This window comes from Cavia porcellus, unplaced genomic scaffold, assembly GCF_034190915.1.
Source record: "Cavia porcellus strain 051 isolate PalLab524CR breed Dunkin Hartley unplaced genomic scaffold, mCavPor4.1 scaffold_29, whole genome shotgun sequence".
NCBI lineage: Eukaryota > Metazoa > Chordata > Mammalia > Rodentia > Caviidae > Cavia > Cavia porcellus.
In genome coordinates this window covers 30,303,675-30,327,781 of record NW_026947512.1, presented here as the reverse complement: position 1 = coordinate 30,327,781, position 24,107 = coordinate 30,303,675, and positions in this window count along the sequence as shown.

The window sequence follows — 24,107 nt, the reverse complement described above, 5'->3', positions numbered from 1 at the left end:
ATATTATGGAGACATTGAGGAGTAGGATAATTTTTAAAAGAGAAGGAAGAAAAAGGAATTAGAAATTGGTGGCAGAAGCCTACATTTTTAACATTTTCTCTAGTGCTTCTAGTGAACACAAAAATTTGAGAACCATTCAATCAGATATTCAGCAAATACATCACTGCAATAAATTATTACAGCTAATTTGCAAGGGAAAATTATTTAAAGTGAGAAGATATGTTTTTACTCTAAGGTCAAACATTCAGAATTTCAGAGGTGCTGGGCATATATCTCAGCGGCATAGTGCCTGCCTGGCAAGTGCAATGTCCAGAGTTTGACTCCTATATCAAAATGACAACAAAAAAGACCCTTCTCAAAATTTCAGAGTTTTCTTTTTGCAGTATGCAAACAATGTGCATTTTAAGTAGGACTAGGATTTTGATATAAATACTTTCAATTGGGAGTCATACCAGTAACATGCCAGAATAGGAGTTTCTACTATTCATTTCCTCAAGAAATTTCAACTTCAACAACTATATATTTAACAAAAACTACCCTCACAAAAGCTAAGGAATTCAAATGAGAGAGTATAGCACTTGGATGGTGCATAGAAATAAGATGCACTGTGAGAAGCTGAGGTAAAATGACTGCCATGAATTCAAGACCAGCCTGAACTGCAGAGAGACCCTGTCTAGAAAGAAAGAAAAAAAGAAAGAAAGAAAGAAAGAAAGACAGACAGACAGAAAGAAAGAAAGAAAGAAAGAAAGAAAGAAAGAAAGAAAGAAAGAAAAGGAGTATAAATAGTATAAATTACTGTTCAATTATGGTGGTGGTCTAATATGGCAAAGCAGGAACACTTACCACTTCCTGCTTCTTCTTCAGCCCTAACTGCAACTCCCCTTCCTGTCTGCACGCACAGAGAATTCCAATCGGTTCTTACACATCATTAGTATCCGCGCCTTCCGATCAGAGGTCATATAACTCTCTGCCTCTCTGGAGCTCGTCAAAGGAGACAGCCCAACTGCCATAGGTTTTGTACTCCTTTCCATGTCTTTATCTCAATAAATTTGTTCATTTTGTACTTTTACTTCTCTATTGCACCAGAATACTCTAACAGGAAAAAAAAAAAGAAGAGAAATACGATGCACTGAAGAGAAGAAGAGGGGAAAGACGATATTTCCTTATTACTTAATGCCAGCCACTCTTCTCACAAGCTCAGACAGCACAGCTGGAAACCTCTGTTCCATAAGGGAAAGGAGCATAATGCCTGAACCTGACTAGGATCCCCCAGTACTCCTATTTTAAATAAATACCTTAACATCACACTTCAAAAATGGAAAAAAAGAAAAAGGATCACAAAGCCCAAAGCCCAAAGTAAAAGAAAAAAGGAATAAAACTAGAGCAAATATAAACATAATGCTAGAGAAGCACTACTAAAAACAATAAAACTAAAATAGTATGCATAGAAAAACAAAAGACAAATCTGTAGTTAGATGAAGAAACAGAACACATACATAAATAAAAGTATGAACAAAGAGGAGACATTACTGATACAGGGGAATGAAACTCCCGACCTACAATATGTCTGGTATAAGTTCGTGTTCTCTAAAATCAACAAATGAATTTTAAGAGCAATGGAAGGTAAGAGCAAAATGTATTGGTTGAGGGAAAGAAAGCTTCTGTCTGAGAGACACATAAAGGGTCCCGAGCAGGTTGCCAAAGACTCTTTTGTAAGGACTTTCATAGAATAAAACGATAGGGTGTAATGGGTTCAAGGTGAGGAAAACTGGGAACTCACAAGACAGATGGACATAAGGTGCAACAGAACTATAGTTAACCAATTAGATTAACTGTTCAGGTAAAATTAATTAAATCAGAGACAAATGGGGAAGTGAGTCATGTAGAAACAAGTGGGTATTCTTAAGGAGTAGACTCTTCCCATAGGGGTTTGGGATGGTGACTCCTGACTTCCTCAGGGTTATAAAGAACTATTTAGAATATCAGTCTTTAGGATGTGGATGCATTTGTTTGATCTGTTGTCTATATCTGTCTCCCCCACAGTTGCAAGGTATCTGGGCTTCTGCACTGGCTCCTTTGAGGATCTAGCCCTCTCTCACTGCCTATAGTATTTCTAGCTAACTCAGCTGCCTATACCATTACTGCCAATATTAAAAAAGATATTAAGAGTCACAAGAGACTACTGAAAATTATACACCAATAAATTTTATAACCTAGAAAAAATGAATAAATTCCTACAAATAGACAAATTACTAAGACAGAATTATAAAGAAATAGGAAACATAAACAGACCAACAAATAGAGACTGAACCAGTAATCAAAAATCACCCAATGATAAAAGCCAAGGACCTGATCATGTCACTGGAAGAGTCTACCAAACATTTAAAGAAGAATTAAAACCAGTATTTCTCAAAGCATTCCCAAAAGATTGAAGAAGAGAGAACACTTCCATATTCATTTGATAAGGCCAGAATTATTCTGATATCAGAGGCAGGCAGGAACTATCAAACAAACAAACAAACAAACAAACAAAAAAAGGAACAGGCCAGTGTCCCTATGAACATAAACAGCAGAGTGGCGATCAGCAGCAAAAACAGCCTTTCTGGGAACAAAATCCAGACAGCTGTAAAATAACCACTTGGTGAAAAGATAAAAAGAAGTAGATCTCTGAGAATTGTGAGAGAGCTGGCGAGAAAATTAGAAACTACACAGAAGTAGGAGAAACTGAGCACAGCACAGAGTAAACAAAAAGAAGCAGTCTGGAAGCTGAGCCAGCTCCCAGAGAAGGGATTTTCTCTCCACAGACATAGAATAACACCCCACAGTCAGGAGCTGCAGGAAAAAACAATGCACAGCAGTACTAGCTCCAAGAAAGCCCATGGCTGCTGTAAAATGGAAAAACATCTTGCAAGTTTTCTCCAACAGTGACTCCTTCCACAGAGCAGAAAACAACTGGGGAAGGAATTCACTTCAGCACCTGCCATGTTGCCAGACAGTGTTTAATCAGGTTCCATTTTGTGAAGGGGTTGATTATTTTTAAGATCCTCAGAAGAACTAAAATATACATTTACTTCAGGGTTTCCAGTGCTACATCCCTACAGTGATTTATTTGGTAAGAGATAGTTGATATAGGGGAATGAAACTCTCAACTTACTATATGTCCCATACAAGTTTGTGTTCTCTAAAATCAAAGAATGAATTTTAGGAACAATGGAGGTTAGGAACAGAATATATTTATTGAGAAAAAGAAAGCTTTTGTCTGAGAGATAGAAGGTGTCCCAAGTGGGTTGCCAAGGACTCTGTCTTTTTTACAGACTTTAAAGAGTGAAATCATGAGGTGAGATGGATCCAAGGTGGGGAAAAATGGGAACCTGCAAGATAGGCATAAGGTGGGACAGAACTGTGGTCAACTAATAAGATTAACAGCTCAGGTAAAGTTGATTAAATCAGGAACAAATGAGGAAATGAGTGTCTAAGGGGCATGCTTAACAGCAGCCACTCTTCCCATAGTGCTTGGGAAGCACTCTTGACTTTCTCAGGTGATAGAGAATTATTTGGACTATAGAGCCTTAGGATGTGGGTGTATTTGCTTGGCCTTTTGACTTGAGATCTGGCCCACAGAGGGCGGTGTTTATCTTTTCTAAGGCTGCAAGGTGTCTGAACTTTAGCTCTGGCTTCTTTGAGGGCCCAGCCCTGTCTGGCTGCGTACACTATTTTTAACTAAATCAGCTGCCTGTAACAATAGCTACAGGAGTCAGTCATAGAAAAGGTGAAGGGCTAGACATAGACTCCCCAAGAAGCTGGCAAGGATACAGGGACCTACCCTTTATGGTAAGAAGCCAGACCCAGTGTGTGTAGCTTTCAGACAAACATCTTTGGTGGGTGGACCGACTAGAATGCCAAGAGCCAGGGCAACTGGGCTACGGGCATGCAGGCACACACATGCCTTTGGCAGGTAGACCAACAGACACCCTGAGACCCAGGACAAACGGGCCCCAGACTCACAGGCACACACATGCCTTTTGGAGGGCAGAGTAATCAGTGAGACCAGCAACTAAAAGTGTCTGAAGTCGCGGCAGGAGCCAGCAGTTGGGCTTGGAGAACTCCATCAATGGAAGTCCAGTCCCAACACCCACATCCAGAGACCAAGATCAGCTTCATACTCAGCACATTTCTGGGATCTAACATCACAAAACTGTAAATACCAGAGATATTTTACCACCTTTATTCTCCCTTGTTGGTTTGATTGGCTATCCCTGTCCTGTCTTGCCTGTCTTGTTTTGTATTTTGTGGTTATTTTTGTTTTGGGACTCCCTCCCCACTTCTCTGGTCTCCCTCCTCCTCCTCCTCCTCCTCCTCCTCTTCTTCCTCCTTTTTTTATTCTCCTTTCTTTCACTGTTTAATTTTTTTATCTTATTCATTTTCTTCTATTGATCCTTTTTCTTTTCCCTCAACTACTTCTTGAATTTAGACTTTCAAATGAGTAAACTTTGTCTCCTCCCTAATTACTATTTCCCATTCTTTCTAGCCTGTGTCCTCCAGTTTCCCAAAACTCAGGTGATCATACTTTGATTTCCAGCCTTGACTCTACTATATTTGACCTCTTTAATCATTTTATCCTGTTCCCTATTCATTTTAACACCCCCATTCCTCACAGAAGGATAAAATTACTCCACTAAGGGGAAAAATCACTGACTGCAAATAAATGCTATATGTTTGATTTTGCTATATAACTTTAGAGTCTGCTCCTGTGGTCAGATGCAGCAGGTTAATGGTTCCCATAATTTCTCAGCAGTTAAGCTGTACTTGAAACTATTGTTATTTCTAACGGCACTACTTTAGCAAGGATGTCATACATGTTATAACCAGATTTTCTCCCCTATATGATAACACTGTGATTGTATGAGGTCATGATCATCACCACAGCCCAGTATCACAGTACTGGGTGCTAAACCAAATAGTAACTTTGCATTCATTACAAATTGGGAAGGAAAAGTTCTTGCAATAGATATAAAGAACCACTTACATCTAGAGGATGTCCCCAAAGGATAAACATCTCCTAGCGAAGCCTCAACACCAGTGGTAAGATATTTATTATAAGAAACCAGCAAGAATCAACATAGAAAACAAAATAAAATAAAGAAAAAATAGAAAATGACAAGAAACAGAAGCAAAAGGCAAGCCCAGATACCCAGCCCACATAGAACAATCCCAGAACTCAATGAAATTGGAAGTCAAATACTGGATCTTTCTAGCAATAGAAGTGAAAAAACAAGTGGAAAAGGCTAAAGAGAAAACAATCTCTCATGCACAGAATGACTTGATGGTGAAATCAAAGATATTAGAGAAGACACAGATAAAAGAACAGATCAGCTTAGAAACATGATGCAAAAAAAAATGCTCAACATAAAGAAAGAAAATGGAATCCATGAAACAGATCCAAACAAAAATTCAACAGATTAAAACCTCCATTGAAAGTATATGCAACAAATTAAACAGAGAGGATAGAATTTTGAACCTTGAAGACAGAATTGCAGCTAGTTATCATCAAAAGAATGATATCTTTTTTTTTTTCCTTTTTTGGTACTGGGAACCGAAATCATGACCTAGCACTTGCCAGGCAGGCACTTACGCTGCTGAGCTAAATCCCCAGCCCCAAAAGAAAGATATCTTAAAGCTAACAAGAGACCATGAAAAAATCAGTACAACAGCTACAAAATGAAGCAAAGAAGAATAATATAAGATTGATTGGAGTCAATGAAAAGCTGGAAACAGCACAAACACTACAGAAAAAAACCACAGAAATAATGACACAAAACTTGACACACAAATAAATGAAGCATATAGAACTCCAAACAGCAATGACCAAAATAAACTTACACCAAGATTATAACAAGCAAGACCCCTGATGTTTAGTGAAAAAACAGAACAGTAAAACTATTAGAAGAAAAACAGATCACCTAAGAAAGCCAATCAGATTCACAGTCAGCTTCTCAACACAAACCCTCAAGTCAAGAAGAGCTTGGAATGAAGTAATTCAAGTCCTGAAAGAAAACAACTTCCAATCCAGATTGATACACTCTGAAAAACTATCTTTCAAAATTAATGGAGAAACAAGATCTTTCCATGACAAAGAACTGAAGAAATCAATGAGCACCAAACTAACCCCACAAAGAATACTGAAACATATTCTAGACAGAGACAAAAATGACCACAATTCCAAGAACAACACAGAACGAAAACACAGGTAGGGCAAGCAGTTAAACAGAGGGAAAAGCAGGGAACCAACAGAAAGAAAATATAATCAGGAAGATAAGCTAATGCATATTTATTATAACCATCAATGTAAATGGTCTCAACTCACCAATCAAAAGAAACACTGACAAAATCAATCAAGAAAAAGATTCAATGATATTGTATAAAAGAAACACATTTTACTCAAAAAGAAATTCATACACTGAAAGTCAAAGGATGGGAAACAATCTTCCATGCAACAGGAACTCAGAAAAAATCAGGGGTAGCTATTCTATTTGCAGACAATGTGAACTTCACACCAAGAATGATCTAAAGAGATAAAGAAGATCACTACACACATCACTACACACTTGACAGGAGAAAAATTCAAAAGGAAGACAAAAAATCATAAATATCTATGCAACAAATATGGGAGCACCCAACTATATAAAATAGTTATTAATGGACATGAAAAATCAAATAAGCAATATCATAATTATAATGGGAGAACTTAATACTCTATTGTCACAAAGAGACAGATCAACTAGATAAAAAATCAGCAAAGAAAAATCAAGACTGAATCAAACCTGTGAACAAATGGACTTAATAGATATTTTCAGAATGTTCCACCCAACATCATCAGAAGACATATTCTTCTCAGCAGCATATGGCACATTCTCTATAACAGACCCTAACTAGCTCACAAAACATGCTCAAGTAAAGGCAAAAGAATTGAAATTATCTCATACATGTTATTGACAAAAAAAATTGGAAATTAATGGCAAAAAATACCCTACAAAAACTCCATAAACATATGGAAATTACATAACACCTTCCTAAACGACCATGGGTCACAGATGAAATTAAGGAAGAAATTAAATAACATCTACAACTAAATAAGAATGCAGATGCAACATGCCAGAATTTATGGAATACAATTAAAGTAGTCCTAAGAGGAAATTTTATATTGGTGAAATCTAACATCAGGAAAACAGATGAAGACAAATAAACAACTTAAGATGGCACCACAAGCTTTTAGAAAAAGAAGAGCAAGATAAGCCCAAATCCCATACAAGGGAGGAAATTATAAAGATCAGAGCAGAAATTGACTAAGGAGGCTAAGAATGGAGACTAAGAAAACAATTCAAAGAATAAATGAAGACTTGGTTCTTTGAAGGAATAAATAAAATTGATAAACCTTTAGCCAACCTTATCCAAAAAAGGAAAGAAAAGACTCAATTTCATGCAGTGAGAGAATGAAAAGGGTCAAATCAGGACAAATATCATCAATATTTACTTCAAAAATCTTTATTTATCATAGGATGTATCATCTTATTTTTCATAAGATGAAGAACACAAGATGAAATGGACAGATTTTTGAAACATATGAATTACTGAGGCCAAATTAGGAAGATACAAAAATTTTAAATAACCCAATACAAATTAAAGAGATTGAAAATGTAATTAAAAACTTACCAACAAAGAAGAGCCCAGGTCCTCATAGATTTGCTACTGAATTCTACAAGAAATTTAGGGAAGATTTAATGGGCTATATTCTTCAAACTCTTTAATGAAATTGAAAAGGAAATAATTCTCCCTAACTCATTTCTGGAGGCAAGTATTACCTTGATACCAAAACCAGAGAAAGACCCAACCAAAAAAGAGAACTAAAGGCTAACCTCCCTAATGAACATCGATGCAAGAATCCTGAATAAGAAACTAGCAAACAAAATGCAGCAAATCATCAAGATTATACACTATGACCAAGTAGAATTCATCCAAGAAATTTAGGGATGGTTCAACATATGCAAATCAATAAATGTAATACAATAGATCAAGAGTGAAAGACAAAAATCACAGTAGATACAGGAAAAGTTTTTGACAAAGTCCAACACTCATTCATGATAAAAACCCTACAGAAATCATAATAGATGGTCTTTAACTCAATCTGATAAAAGCCACCTATGAAAACCAACAACCAAGATCACACTAAATGGAAAAAAATGGAAAGCTTTCACTCTAAAATCAGGACCAAGACAAGGATGTCCACTACCACCACTTCTATTCAATATAGTTCTGGAAACATTAGTCAGAGCAATTACACAAGAAAAAGATATAAAAAGAATAAGGAATAAGAAAGGAAGACATTAAATTATCATTATTTGCACATGACATGATACTCTATATAAAAAAACCTCAAAAACCCCACCAACAGGCTTCTAAACCAAAGAAGCAAATTCAGCAGTGTAGCTGAATACAAGTCAATACTGAAAATTCTCAAGAGCATTCCTGTATACACAAAACAAAATAAACTCATAGAGAGAAATTAGGGAAATCACACTCTTCACAATGGCATACTAAAAAATGAAATACTTAGGAATCTAACCAAGAAAGTAAAAGATCTACACAATAAAAATCACAGTACTCTAAAGAAGGAAATTGAGACTATCAGAAAATGGAAAGATGTCTCTTGCTCATGGATAAGAAGAACCAATATAGTGGAAAATGGCCATACTTCCAAAATTGTTATACAGATTTAATGTAATATCTATCAAAATACTATTAGCATACCTCACAAAACTAGAGCAAACAGGGGCTGGGGATTTAGCTCAGCGGCATAAGCGCCTACCTTGCAAGCAGGCAGTTGTGAGTTTGATCCTTGGTACCGATAAAAATGAAAAAGACCAAAAAAAAAAAAAAAACTAGAGCAAACATTACTAAAATTCGCTTGGAAGTAGTAGAGACCTAGAATAGCAAAAGTAATCCTGGGCAACAAGGGCAAGGTAGGAAGCATCACAATTTCTGACTTGAAATTATACTACAAAAGCTACTGTGATAAAATCATCATGGTTCTGACAAAAAAAAAAAAAATCAGTCCTGAGGTTCAGTGGAGTAGATTAGGAGATGTAGATGAAATGACAAATATACTCAGCCACCTTATTTTTGACAAAGGGACCAAACATGTTCACTGTAAAAAAGACAGCCTCTTTAATAAATTGTGCTGGATCAGTCTACCCAAATTTAAAGATTCAGTCCAAAACTGGGCATCTGAGATGAATACAACTTCTCAGATGAGAAATATCAACAGCAAATAAATATGTAAAAAATATTTTCAACATCACTGGTCATTCAAGAAACACAAATTAAAACAACACTGATATTACACTTCACCCCAGAAAGAATGGCTATTATCAAGAAATTAACCAATCACAAATGCAGGAAGGGCTGTGGGGGGAAAAGGAACCCTTCTCCACTGTTAGTGGGATGTGGATGGAGCAACCACTGGGGACATCAGTGTGGAGATTCCTCAAAAAACTAGGACTAGAGGTCCCATTCAATCCAGCTATTCCTTTCCTGGGTTACTTCTCAAAAGAATTTAAGACAGCATACCACATTAATATATGTGAACCCATGTTTATAGCAGCAAATTTTGTAATAATCAGATGTTAGAAACAACCTAAATGCCCTGAGGAATAGATAAAGATTTTATTATGTATGATGGTACAGACAATTCTTTCAAAGAAAATAAGACATTATGGTAGCCACTGTTGATTTCCTGATGTCTTGTGTTGAAGTCCTGCATTGCTTGCATTGTTCTGTTCTGACTTGCTTTGTTCTATTGTGTTTTGTCTTATTGTGTTCAAAATACAAAACATTTAAAATAAATAAATTATGCTGGAAAAACTGGCTCCCTACATGTCAAAGACTAAAACTAGATCCATGTCTATCACCATGCACTAAAGTAAAAATGAATCAAGGCTCTAAATACTAAGACAAAAATATTATATCTACTGGAAGAGAAAATAAGAAGAAATCTTGGATATATAGGTGTAGGCAAAGACTTCATCCACAAAATCCAAACTGCTTGAGAAGTATTTCAAAGAATCAACAACTGGATCTCATTTTATTGTAAAGTTTTTGCACATCAAAAGAAATCACCAACAGAGTGAAAAGAGAATTCACAGAGTGGGAAAAAATTTTAGTTAACTGTCTCTATCTAGAACATATAAAGAACTGAAAAAAAGCAGACACCTCAAATTTAAAAGCTTAAAAATGGGCAATGAGATGAATATATACTTCTCAGATGAAGAAATACAAACGGTATATAAATATATGAAAAAACATTCAACATCACCCGTCATTCAAGAAATGCAAATTAAAACAACACTGAGATTACAGCTCACCCGGGAAAGAATAGCTACTATCAAGAAATACAGTAACAATTGCTGAAGAGGCTGTGGAGAAAAAGGAACCCTTCTCTATTATTGGTAGAAGTGTAGACTGATACAATTAGTCTGTGAAAATCAGTGTGGAGATTGCTCAGAAACCTAGGATTAGAAGAAATCAGTGTGGAGATTGCTCAAAAAGAGTTTCATTCAACACAAATATACCCCCTTCTGAGTATTTCCCAGAGGAACTAAAAACTTTATACCACAGCTATATATGTCCATCCATGTTTATAGCAGCACAATTTGTAATAGGAAGATCTTGGAAACAACCCAAATGCCCATCAGCCATGAAATCGATAAAAAAGATGTGGTAATTTTATACAATGGAATGCTAGCTAGCATATCCTTTATATGCTAGCTATAAAGGATAAACTTGTGACTTTTGTAAGTAAATCCATACAACTTGAGACCATACTCATAAGTGAAATAAATCAGGCATGCATGTGTAAACATCATATTTTCTCCCTATTCTAAGAAGTTGAAATAGTAAATAAGATAAAAATATATAATAGATACTGTAAAATGGGAAGAAACCGTTTAAAATGAAAGAGAAATGGGATGGGATAAATACACATTAAAATAGAGTAATTCCAAATTAATATCCTAATTATGCATCTCAAGGTCTTAGAAAAACAAGAACAATCCACATCTAAAACTACAAGAAGGAAAGAAATTAATAAAGATCAGAGCCAAAGTTAATGCAGTTTTAATCCATTCATCTTTTGATGGGCATAAGGGCTATTTTCAAGATTTAGCTATTATAAATTGTGCTGTTATAAATACAGATATGTATATATCACTACAGTATGATGTTTTTATTTCTATCAGGAAGACACTTAGGAGAAGAACAAGTGGGTCAAACAGACCTCTAGTTTTAGTTTTTTTGAGGAATGTGCACTGATTTCCACAGTAGTTGCACCACTCTACGCTCCCATCAACAGAGGTGAAGGATTCCTTTCGCCCCACCAACATTTGTTATCGATTTCCTAATGGTAGCCATTCTTTCTGGAGTGAGATGGTATCTTAGGGTTCTTTTAATTTGCATTTTTCAAATGACCAGTGACATTGAACAGTTTATCGTATTTATCTGGAGTTTGTACTTCTTCATCTGAGAAATGTCTATTCATTTCAGATGCCAATTTGTGAATTGAGTCTTTAAATCTGGGGAGTCTGATTTCTTTTGAGTTCTTTGTATGTTCTCGATGTTATTCCTTTGAGGAGTGGCTGGTAAAATATTTTTCCATTCCATGGTGTTGTAGCCATGGGTTGTACACAGAGAACAACTAGCATTAGGACATGGAGTTTATATTTTTATAATGGTCATTGTGAATTAACACAGGAAAATGCAGGAAATCTATCTGCAACACCAAAGACATAGATTATTTAGTCAAGAGCCTAAACCCCAAAGCAATGTCCCATATGAATCCAGATAAAAATCCAGAGCTCAGCAAAATGCCTCCCACGAGTCCAACTGAAGGTCCAAAACCCACAGGAAGGACTCACGCCAGTCTCTTTTATGGATCCGTGCCAGGAAGATCCAAGGGTCAGCGGTGGAAGCCAGAAAGTTTATACTAGCAGGATGAAGGAGCTGTGCTAGTGGGATGAGGGTTCTATGCTGGAGCCAAGAAGTCACACTCACAACAAAGAGCAGAAAGGCACCACAGCTGTCCTCAGCAACACGGAGGCCCCGAGCTCCTCCGACGACAAGCACCGTCGGGTACGTGCCAGGAAGCAGCATGACGAGTTCATCCTGGAGACCAGGAAGCACATGTCTTCCCCTCCGGAGCCAGGAAGCAATGCTCGATGTGAGGACCAAACCTTCTCCAGGAGAATCAACAGCTCATAGGAGAACCCACAATGCCTCATTAACGCCTCAACCCTCAACACTTCCCTTCTTCTCCACCTATTTAGCCTGGCAACTTTCCTCAGGTGGAGCATCTTCACTCAATGCCATGCTGATGTAATCCAGCTGGCATTAAGTTGCCCACCAGTTTTTAACCTGTAACACATGGGTTGTTTCTTTACTCTGCTGGTAGCTTCTTTTGTCGTGAAAAAGAGTTTTAATTTGCTGTGATCTCAGTTCTTTGATTCTTTGTAACATTTCCTGTACAGTTGTGATTTTATTCATAAGGTCTTTGTCACAGTGGAGCACTACCCTGCCATAAAGAAGAATAAACATGAGTCCTCAGTAGGAAAATGAATGCACCTTGAGACCACACTCATAAGTGAAATAACTCAGACACACAGTTTAAATATCACATTACTTCTCTTGTGTGATAAATCCAAAGAGTAAATAAGAATCATATCGGAGATAGATATTAAGAAGTAGCATGTTCAAATGTGAAGGGGAACAAGGGAGGGGGAGGGAGAAGGAAGAAAGCAAAAAAGAAAAAGGAGAATGGGAAAGAAAAATGAAAACATTGCTTTTGTAAATGGCAAGGGGAAGAAGAATTGAAGTGAAGAAGAGGGAATGGGGAAAAAGAATTACGAAGATACAAATTTCCTATGACAATATGACCAATATGTACGACAAGTATGTACTAATAAAAAAGTTTAAAAACACAAAATTAAAGAAATTGATATTAAAAAAATACAAAGGATCAATGGATCCAATAGTTGACTCTTTGAAAGAACAGGACAGGATCTGGGGCTAGGGAAAGATGAGAGGGAGGGGACAGAGAAGTAAAAAGGTGTAAGACACAATATATTCATGTTTCAATTCTCCTACAATGAATGTATTTACTATGAATCATAAACATATCGTGATAAAAACAGGCATAAGCTAAGTCCTAAATGTTAAGATGCTGTTGCCATGTGAATAGTATATAGTTTGATTGGTAGGTTAGGGAAAGCATTTCAAATCTCTAGGAAAAATAAAATAAAAGTAATTGGGGAGATTAATCTATATAAGAGAAGATAATTAAGCCAATCAAAGAGAAAAAACAGCAGAATTAAAATCTAAATATTTTTATTACTTTGGGTAAGGTTGAATAAATGAACTATATGAATAAAGTATAGTGGGAGAGGTACTCTGACAGTTTCAATGTGTCCTTCCAGTCTTAGGGTGGTGGCCAAGGAAATGCAAAGACGGTGAGATGATGAGTCACTGAAGGTGCACTAACTCCACCAGGCAGCCTCAGTGTAGGAGGAGAAGGTAAAGGATAACTGAAAGATGTTTCATTTTTGGTGACTAGTTGCCAGCAAGAGAACAGGTAAGGTAGGAGGAGAGATGTGAGTGTGTTTTGAGCCATGACATACTTGAGATTACAAAAGAATATCTAGCTGCAGAAGTTCGTATGTGATTAAACAGGAATGCAGGAGAGAAACCAGTCCTTGGGAGGCACCTAAATAGACATGTGAGTTAAACTTGTGAGAATGGAGTAGTCTAACAAAATAAAAAGAACATCACTAGAGAAAAAGCAATGTCATATCCTTTAAAAAGTTATAATCTCATCCTAACAAAATGAAAGCCTTACCAGTTTGTTATTTGTGTAGGAGAGAACTGAACGTATGTGATAATCAGTGGAAGATATGAATGGATCTTGAGAAGATAGAGTGTATTTGTAGCAAAATTTAATTTCTGATTTGCCCAGTTGGCTTGCATGGGAATCTGGATTATTTCTGTAAGTTATGGAAAGCCTATTACTGAATGATAGAAAGCTTGCTCCCTGACTCCATGGTAAATAGGTTAACTTCATTCTGAAAAGGTCTCACCCTGCATGTGGGAAGACTGTGAGGGTATAATAAAGTGTTCTTAAGGACACTGTGGGAAGAATCAGTAAGCTAAACGCCATGAATCAGAAGACAATTCAGTCATCACTCATCATGGTAGAAAGATGTCACAAAAAAGACACAGATGGAGACATCAGAAAACCAGTCATCTGCAGTTGGGTAAGAACCCAGAGAGGAAGGAAAGAATGAAGCAAAGGATATGAGTGCGTATAAATAGCTTTGTTACCTGCTTCACAATTTTGTGGTGTGACTTTATGTAAAAATAATTAAAAGATGATGGGAGAGGCTACATGACAGATTTTTACTCTGATAAGCATGTGCAGATTTTACCTCACTTTAAGTATTTAGAAGATATATTGTAAGTAAAGCAAATTCTACAAGAATAAGAGCAAGCGATGTCAAGAGTTTCAGAGGATTTTGTTTCAAAGTCTGATGAAATTGGGCTGAATAAAAACTATTCCAGCCTAGAAGAAAAAGTAGGTAGAAATATTGAAGACATAGGGATAGGCAGAGAGTTCATGAACAAAACTCAAATTATATGCGAAGTGCTTCAAAGAACCAACAACTTGGATCTCATCTTATTAAAAAGTTTTTATACCTCAAAAGAAATCACCAACAGGGTGAAAAAAAACCCCACAGACTGAGAAAAAAAATCTAGCCAACAGTACCTCAAAGAACTTCTATCTAGAAGACATAAATAATTGAGAAAAAAAAAGCAGACACCCCAGATACCCAAAAGTGGGCATCTGAGATGAATATGTACTTCTCATATAAAGAAATACAAATGACAAATAAATATATGAAAAATGTTCAGTATCACTGGTCATTTGAGAAATGTAAATTAAAACAACACCAAGATTCATCTCACCTTAGAAAGAATGATGATCAAGAACGGTGGAGGAGCTGTGAGGAAAAAGATACTCTTCTACACTGTTGGTTGGTGTGTAGACTGTGACAACCACTGTGGAAATTAATGTGAAGATTTCTCAAAAGTTTGGGATTAGAGGTTCCATTCAACCCTACTATACTTCTTCTAGGTATTTTCAGGAAAATTCAAAATGTCATACCACAGCAATATATGTGCACCCATATTTACAGCAGCATGGTTTGTAATAACAATCTTGGAAACAACCCAAATGGCCATCAATTACAGAATAGATAAAAAAGATATGATATTTGTATACAATGGAATACTACTCATCTGTAAAAAAGAATAAACTCAAGGCTTTTTTTAACTCAAGGCTATTATAGGTAAATGGATGCAATTTGAGACTATATTCATAAGAAAAATAAATCATGCATGCATGTGTAAACATCATATTGTCTCCCTAGTATAACAGGTTGGAAGGGTAAATAAAATCCAAAATGTACAGTAGACATTGAGCACTTGGTAAAAGCAGCATAATGCTGATCTGACAGTGGGGGAAAAGAAGGAACATGTAGGAGAAAGATAATAAATTCCAAATACTTAGCTCTGCTTTGCCCAATCGTCCCTCCTAAACCACTCCAGCTCTGCAATAGAGCAGGGCTCTCCATCTGTTATCTTTTAATGAGAGTATCCTTTACTATACAACGTTCATGTAATAAATGTTGATTATCATTTTTAAAAATTTATAAAATAGGGTTGGGGATTTAGCTTAGCAGCAAAGTGCCTGCCTGGCAAGTGCAAAGTCCTGAGTTTGGTCCTCAGTATCAAAAAAATAAATAAGTAAAATTTATAAAATAAGCTGGGCATGGTAACACATTCCTGTCCCATATTTGGGAGGCTAAGACACAATGGTCTGGAGTTTGAGATGAGTGTGGGCTACATGGTTACATTCTGTTGAAAAAAGAAAAAGAAAACAAAATGAGAAAGGGAGCAGAGAGGAAAGCTTTTATCAAAGGAGGGAGCATTGATAAAAGGAAAGATTCATTGGACAAAGTAAAACTCAAAATTCTCAATCTTAATCATATGCCTTAGTTAAATTGAAATGATTAAACATTAAAATGAAGCAATTTAGAAAGAAGAACTATAAGAGCAACTTTAGCAAAGTGAGAAAATAGAATCTTTTACTTAAAAATAAAGATCAACACATTAAAAAATGACCGATGAAACAAAACAGGAAGGGAGACTGGAGCTGGGAAGGGGATCTAGGCAAGGGAGAGCGGGGTGGGGGTAGAATGCAGAGGGGGAAGAGGAAGTAAAATAATAAGAGGTGCTGCCGGGAGACACATGACCTTTGCTGAGTTATTAAAGAATGCATACAGTAAACAGTGATGATGAGCTCTGGGAGTCATGGCTCCCTGAAGGTGGATCATTACGATTTTGCTCAGCAGCATAAGTGCCTGCCTGACAAGTACTAGGTCGTGAGTTCAATCCCCAGTACCAAAAAAAATGAGTAAGAGGTAACATGCATATGTAACACTTCCCCAAGATAAATGTGATTATTATGTACTTATTATTATTTATGTATTGCAAATTATTTATTATATATATTAATAAAACTAAAAACACAATGGATAAAACTAATATTAAGTTATAGAGGGAATAAAATAGCTAACAGGTAAGTAAAGATTGTAAAGGCATTGATAAAAAGGAAATAGTAATTATGATAGTATATGTATATCTGTTTCAAAACCATGAATAAAATGACAGGACTTGTTTTAAAATATAAATTAATAAACATGAGTCAAAAATTGAGACATAAATATGTGTAAAAAATTATGTCAACTAATTTTTTAAAAAATAATCAAAACTTTACCCAAATGGTTTTATCATGCAGTTTTAGCAAACTTATAGGGAACTAATTATTACTATTTATTATTATTACTAATTATTATTATTACTAACTATTCTACTTAAACTGTTTAAAATCACAAAAATGCAATTTCTCAAGTCATTTTACAAAAAAATGCAATATTGACCAATTGTCTTGACTCATTATTGAGACAAAATATCTGATGCCCAAAATTAGAGAAGGAAGAGCTTATCTCTTATAGTTCTTGGAGGTTCCAGTCCATACTGAGTTGGCTCCAAGACAGGGTGGCATGGTGGGGCTGCTTGCTGTTCATGCCACAAACAGCAAGGCATGAACCAGAAACAGAGAGAAACACACACCTTCTTCCCGCCATGCATCATATCCTGGCTCCACCCCTGAGCAGGTGAAACACTCACACCACCAATCCAAGCACTACATAATGAATCAATCGCAAATGCTAGATTTGGTCACGTCCATAATTACATGAGGCTTGGGGGCTACCGACATAAACCATGACACCAATGTTTAAAATACTGGTTAAAATCACAAAAAATAAGAGATTATTATGATGAATATACATGTAATATCTTAAATAAAATCAAGCAGTATATTTTTTAATAACAAAATCAGGTAAAATTTATACTAGGGACATAGACATTATTCTTCTAAGAGTTGCTTTCATTGATTTCCATACTTCCTACCCCTCATCACATTTATTCAAATCTTTCCTATTATCCCAAACCTAACTGAAATGTTTCTTTCTGACACTAACTCACATGTAAAAAAATCCACTTTATATACAGGAAGTTTAACTTTTTTCCCAAAATGGATACCCAAACATCATTTGTTGAACAATCACATTTCCTACTAGAAATTCTTGCTTATTATTTACTTTATTCCACATTTTCATTGCTTAGGTCCTGAGTTCTTCATTGCGTTCTCTGTTTTTCTTTCATTGCTGAATACGTGATATTTTCCAAGCACTGTTTTAAGTACTTGGGTACCTCAATGAACAAAAGACTTCTGTCCTCATTCACATTTATCTTACAGTAGAGGAAGTCAGATATTAAACAATAAACACAAGTAATCAAACTGTTAAATATCTTTGAAAAATGATGTGTTATTAAGAAAAATAATAAGAGCAATTCAAAAATTGGAAATTCTGGGAAATAGAAATTTGTAGTTTGAGACAGAATAGTGAGCCTATGCCTTATTAACAAAGACTTGAAAGAGGGGAGAGATTTAAAGGGCAAATTAACTAAAACTAGATTATGCCTGACAAATTTAAGGAATAGCCATATGGCTAGTATGGCTGAAGGTAAGAAAGTAAAGAATAGAAAGATAATATCTGAGAGAGCAGATTATGTAGGATTTTCAAGCAACTGGAAGAATTTAGGCTTTTATTATGCATGAAAGAGTCAGTTGCTACAGTATTTTAAACTGTGGGGCTGCTTAAACATATTTGCTTTTTAAAAAGATCACTCTGGCAACTTATCTGAAAATAATTTTATATGGTATCAGAATAGAAGCAGGGAACTCTATTAGGAAAAAATTAATCAGGAAAGAGATTGTTGTGGGGCAAATTAGTAGGGCAAACAATGAGAAATTGTTCAGATCCTTGGCTTATTTTGAAGGTAGATCTACCACGAATTCTCTAACACATTAGATGTATAGTATGCTTGTTTAGGAAATGTTGAGTTTGAGATGCCTACATAACATGCAATTTGAGAAAATTTATTGACAGATACAAAAGTTGGAGCTGCCAGGCAAGGTGTCACACTTTAATCCCAGCACTCAGGAGGCTAAGGCAGGATGACTGCTGTCAGTTCAAGGCCAGCCTAGGCTACATAAGCAAATTCAAGGCCAGCCTATACTACATTGTGAGACCCTGTTCCAAAAAAATGAAAAAGAAAGGTGGAGTTGGGAAATGTATGTGAGCTGGAAATATAAATGTGGGAGTCATTTGTAAATGAATATTTAAATTCATGAGTGAACATGACATCACCGAGGCAGACAGAGATTGGAAGAAGACTAAGGGCTGAACCTTAATTCTTACATTAATATTGCAGGAGGTGAAAACCCTGCAAAGAAAAATTTCTGAATGTATAGGGATGATAAGATTTTTTTGAGACAGGCTCCCCTTTAGTAATTTAGGCTGGCTTTAAATTTACTACATTGGCTAGGCTGACCTCAGACTAGTGCAATCTTCCTGCCTCAGCCTCCCAAGTGCTGGAATTACAGTCATGAGCCACCAGGCCTACAAAAACAAGATATTTTATAAGTTTTGGCTTAATTGTTTTGTCGCCTAGTAAGCTAGATGAGATGAAATAAAAAATAAAAGGGGCTAAGGATGTAGCTTAGTGTGAAGGGCTTGTGGTTGAACTTGTGATCCTCCTGTCTGAGTATCCCATAGTGAAGCAACTACAGGCTTGCTCCAGCATGGTTTTAAGAGAAAATGAAAGGAGAGAAGACAAAACCATGAGTAAAAACAGCACTTCTTAAAAGGTGTGCTGCTAACGGAGTGAGGAAACTGAAGGGTGTTTTCTTTTCTTTTGCCTTTCACTTCTAGGATGTGAACTGGATCTTTACTTTTTTCCTTACTTTAAATTATGGGTGTCACATAACATATTTTCTTCGTAAGGGGTACTTGCAAATTTTTTTCTTTATCCTTGAAATGCAAAAGTCACCAGAATATGTCCAACTGTTGTTTTCTTTGAATTAAATTTTGAAGGTACTCTGTGAGTCTTCTTCATTTACAGGTCTACTTCCTTCTTCAACTCTGGAAAGTTTTCTTCAGCTAGTTCCTTACTGTTTTGAATTCATTTCCTTTTTCTTGCTTCAGGTATTCCTGTCACACATAAACTACATCCCCTGGATGGATCCTTTACATCTTTTTCTTTTTTCACATCTGTGTTTCTTTGACCTTTTCCTCTACATTCGTCAAGAATTTCTCATTTTGCATTTACTACGGCAATTTTATTTTGTGATATATCCTATTTACATGCTTCTTGTAACTCTATAAAATCCAAGACATCTCTCATGATCTGCTTTATGTTTAAAACTTTCTAGTTCGTCTATGGAGACAAGAACATCTGCTTCAGGAGGAAGCATTTTCTCAATTATTTACCTCTGTTCCATTCTTCTGAACTACTGTATTATCACCTTTTCAAATAGCTCTTCTTCGGTGAAGTCCAAAAACATGATCTTCCAAGTGCTGAAATTGAAGAACATGGAAAATGGTTAAGTGCTCTAAACTTATAAATAAAATAGACTATTTCAGCATAAAATATTAAGAAATGTCATATTGGCACCATTGGAGTAGAAACATTAATTCCTCATAGATAAATGTTACATATATTATAAAAATGGTACTCCAACCTGGAGCCATTTTTAAAAATTAGATCAAGGAGCCTCTAGAATGCCCCTAAAATGCCAGCTCAAACTTAAAGACAAACACAAATTTAAATTGTAAAAATTTGACACAGGAAAAGAAACAAGAAAATGTGAAGCAGAAAATTTGACACAGTAAAGGAAACAAGAAAATGTTAAGCAGAAAAATGGTAATTGTGTAAACTTTTGTCCTTTTTAGCAACATATAAAAGGGTACAGTACATTTTTAACAGATATGTAATGGAACAGGTATATTTAGTTGACATCTAGCATGGCAAAATGTCAAAGGTCATCCCAGTATCTCTAAAAAAACAATTTCCTTCTGGTCTTAATTTGGTTTCCTTGGTTAAGTTTACCTACCAGGGAGAGAATGTATTTATAGCTGATAAAAATGTCTAGTCAGCTGGCAGTTACTATTGTACACATAAATTAATAAATTATATTCTCAAGTATACATTAGTCTCCTGCAAGTTTTATTAAACTGGCTTAACTATCCAAAGTCCTCATTACTTTGAATATGTATACTCAAATCATAAGCCAGGATCATAGTAACCTCATTAGGACATTGCTTGGCAGAGGCCATGCCTGAAGTTTTTGTCAGCTTCTGATCAAATTCGTAATTATCAACCTTCAGGGAACCAGTGAATCCCAGAGCTCATCATTACTATTTACTGTATGCATTAATAACTCAGCAAAGGTCATGTGTCTCCTACAAAGCTTCTTAATAAATCCAGATACTTTTTTCACTTAAGTGCTTTTATTGTACAATTCTGTAATGAAACTTGCACTTCTAAAAATCATTCTAATAGGAAGAACAGTAGAAGTGTGAGAAGGATCATAAAGACTTATCCTAGATATCATATTATCTAAAAGAATTAGCAAAGAAAGGGAAGGAGGAAGAAGACAAAGAGGAAGGAAAAAAGAAAGAATAAAGGGGTAGAAATGAGGGAGAGGAAAGAAGAGCAAAAGGAAGGGCATTTACTGTTTTTACTAGCATTTTCTGGGCTGGGGTTTAGTCAGTGGTGTAAGCACCTGCCTGGCAAGTGCGAGGTCATGAGTTCAATCCCCAATGCCAAAAAAGAAAAAAAAAATTGCATTTTCTGGAATACTAGTGTGACTTAGAATGATTATTAGCCATTTTAATTTCTGTGAATTACCTTTTCACATCAGTTTTCCTCACCTGCTTCTCTTCCTTGGTAGATCTCTGTGTATTAGACATCAATTAAATTTCTAATATCAACGTATTTTGTGTGGCAAAATGTTGTTGGTTTGCTATCTTTCAAGGTTTTATGGCATCTACTGCTGTATAGAAATTTTTAACTTTTACAGTCAAATATTTCTCTTCTTTTTAATGTTTGTTTCTTGCTTTAAAAGCTTTTATCTCTATTTCCAAATGATAAAACTATTCTGCCATATCGTTTCTGGTAATTTCATTGTTTTAATGAGTTACATCTTAGTCATGGTGGGGGAAGCTAATTTATTTTTACAAACGCACCTGTATGAGATTTTTCCCCCACCCATTTTGTGTTTTAGTCAATGTTATCATTAAAAGAAATGATCAGAGAAGTATATTGTGTAAAACAGAAAAAAACTAAAAGGACATGGTACATTAAGAAAACTGTTTGGGTCTCTGCTTAAACATTATCTCTTAAAAGCACTGTACTTGACCTAGTCAAATCTGTTTTATTCAGCTGTCTATCCTGTTCTATTTTTGCATTTTCTACTACTACTTGAAAAATTACAAGATAGTTTATCAGTATGAGGGCAAAGGGCTTTATATTCTTCACCACTATATCTCTAGGATCTAGAACAATCTTGATATAGTTATATAATCAAATCAAAATAAAAAATCAGGTAAGTTAGAAGAGGTGAACCTTTACAACCATCAATGGATTAAGGCCAGTTAAAGATGTATTATGGAAAGAATATGCGTGTTTTTTAGACATTTACACTACTTTTGGCTGGGGGTTTAGCTTAGCAGCCTAAGTGCCTCCTTGGCAAACATGAGGTGAGTTCAATCACCAGCAGTGGGGGGGAAAAAAAAAGAGAAAGGAAATTTACACTACTTTAAAAATAAAATCTTTCGGGATGCAGTAGCACACACCTGCAATCCCAGCACTTGGGGGGGGGGGGCGGAGGCAGGAGGTCTGCTGTGAGTTCGAGGCCAACATGGGATACACAGTGAGTTCATAAACTATATAAAACTATATAGTAAAATGTCTCAAAAACACACAATAAAATCTTACCCTAAAAAAATCGAACTACCCAGTTTACCCTTTGTATTTATATATTTTATTCTTTACTATGAGGCTTGTTAAACACATTAAAGCATATCTATATAATGAAACACTAGTTGGCCACTAAAAAGATGTAAGCATATTTATTGATAGAAAGCTTATGAGGTAAAAGTACGTAACAAATTTGTAAAAAGAAGTTTAGACATACCTGAATGTAAATGCAGTTAAATATACTTCAAAATTCTAACTATTCTGAATATAGGGTTTGTTTTTTTCCTTTGTACCTTTCATTTCTCTAAAATCAACATGTACTACTTAAGTAAAAAGAAAAAATGTTTTAATGTAGAAAAGTGCATTACTGTGATTGGACTTGCATTCATTTCCAATGCCAACCCCCCCAATAGTATGTATTCCCATGCTACATACAGACAAGAAAGCTAAAAAGAAAATTTCCCAGTAATCCCTTGCAGAAAAGTTCATGTAAGAAATTAAAAACAAATGTAACACAGAAGCCAACTGACTTGTTTCAGATGTTTTCAAGTGGCACGTCTAGTCATGCAGAGAATGTATATACCCTGCATATCAACAGATAGTTGCAGTGGGTTCCTCACTCCTGGAACAGAACTACTACAACATAATTCTAACTTCCATAGTTAGTGATGAACTCCTTCACTGCAGGGTTCTGCTGGTGGGCCAATAGCACTGCATATGTGCTTTGCTGGGACTTTTTCTGGACTCAACACTTGAGTCCATTCCTCCCAATCTGCCAATGACTTTACAAGGAACTAATTCCCAATAGCAGCAGTTTGCTTCTCGTACAGTCATCATCAATACAAAAATGAAAAACTGTCTATCACATTTTAAAATAATATATAACTAAACCTAATTCAAAGCACAGGTAGAGAATGCAAGACTAAGCACAGGTGAGTGTACAATAAGGATGAAGGATCACAACATACACTACCATGTTCCATGGGTCATTCTTTTCGGTAGATCTATGCGATAATTAAATCTTATTTTTGTGTATCAATTTCCTCTAAACTTTTTTGGGAGAGGAAAATGAATCTTTCTACAGGAAAAAAAATTTCTGAATATATCTTGAAGTGTTAGAGGCAACTAGGAGAATCACAGGTATTAATCACAGTACACAGAGAATATGTGCCAGCCCTAAATAGGAGAGCAACTCCCCATAGTCATGATCTCAGAACAAATATTTATCCATTTAATGGCACAGTCCAGTTGGCTGCTCTCTGCTGGAAAAGAGGTAGCTATCTTGGAAGCTAAACACACGAGGTGAAACTACCCAGTCTGCAGCACTGGCAAGTCTCCTTGCTTGTAATAGCAGAAGGACGTTCCTCAAAACTGCTTATTCTAAAAACGTATAAAACGAAAGTGCTTTCAGCTACCCAGTCCTTAAATGAAGTTTTGTAAGTGACAAAAGTGAGGTAAACAAATTTTTTTTTCTTTAAAATATTCCTTCAAACATCCACTTAACTAATATTTATCTATTTGTGAACTGTTTCTTATTTCTCTAGTTTCTCCATTCC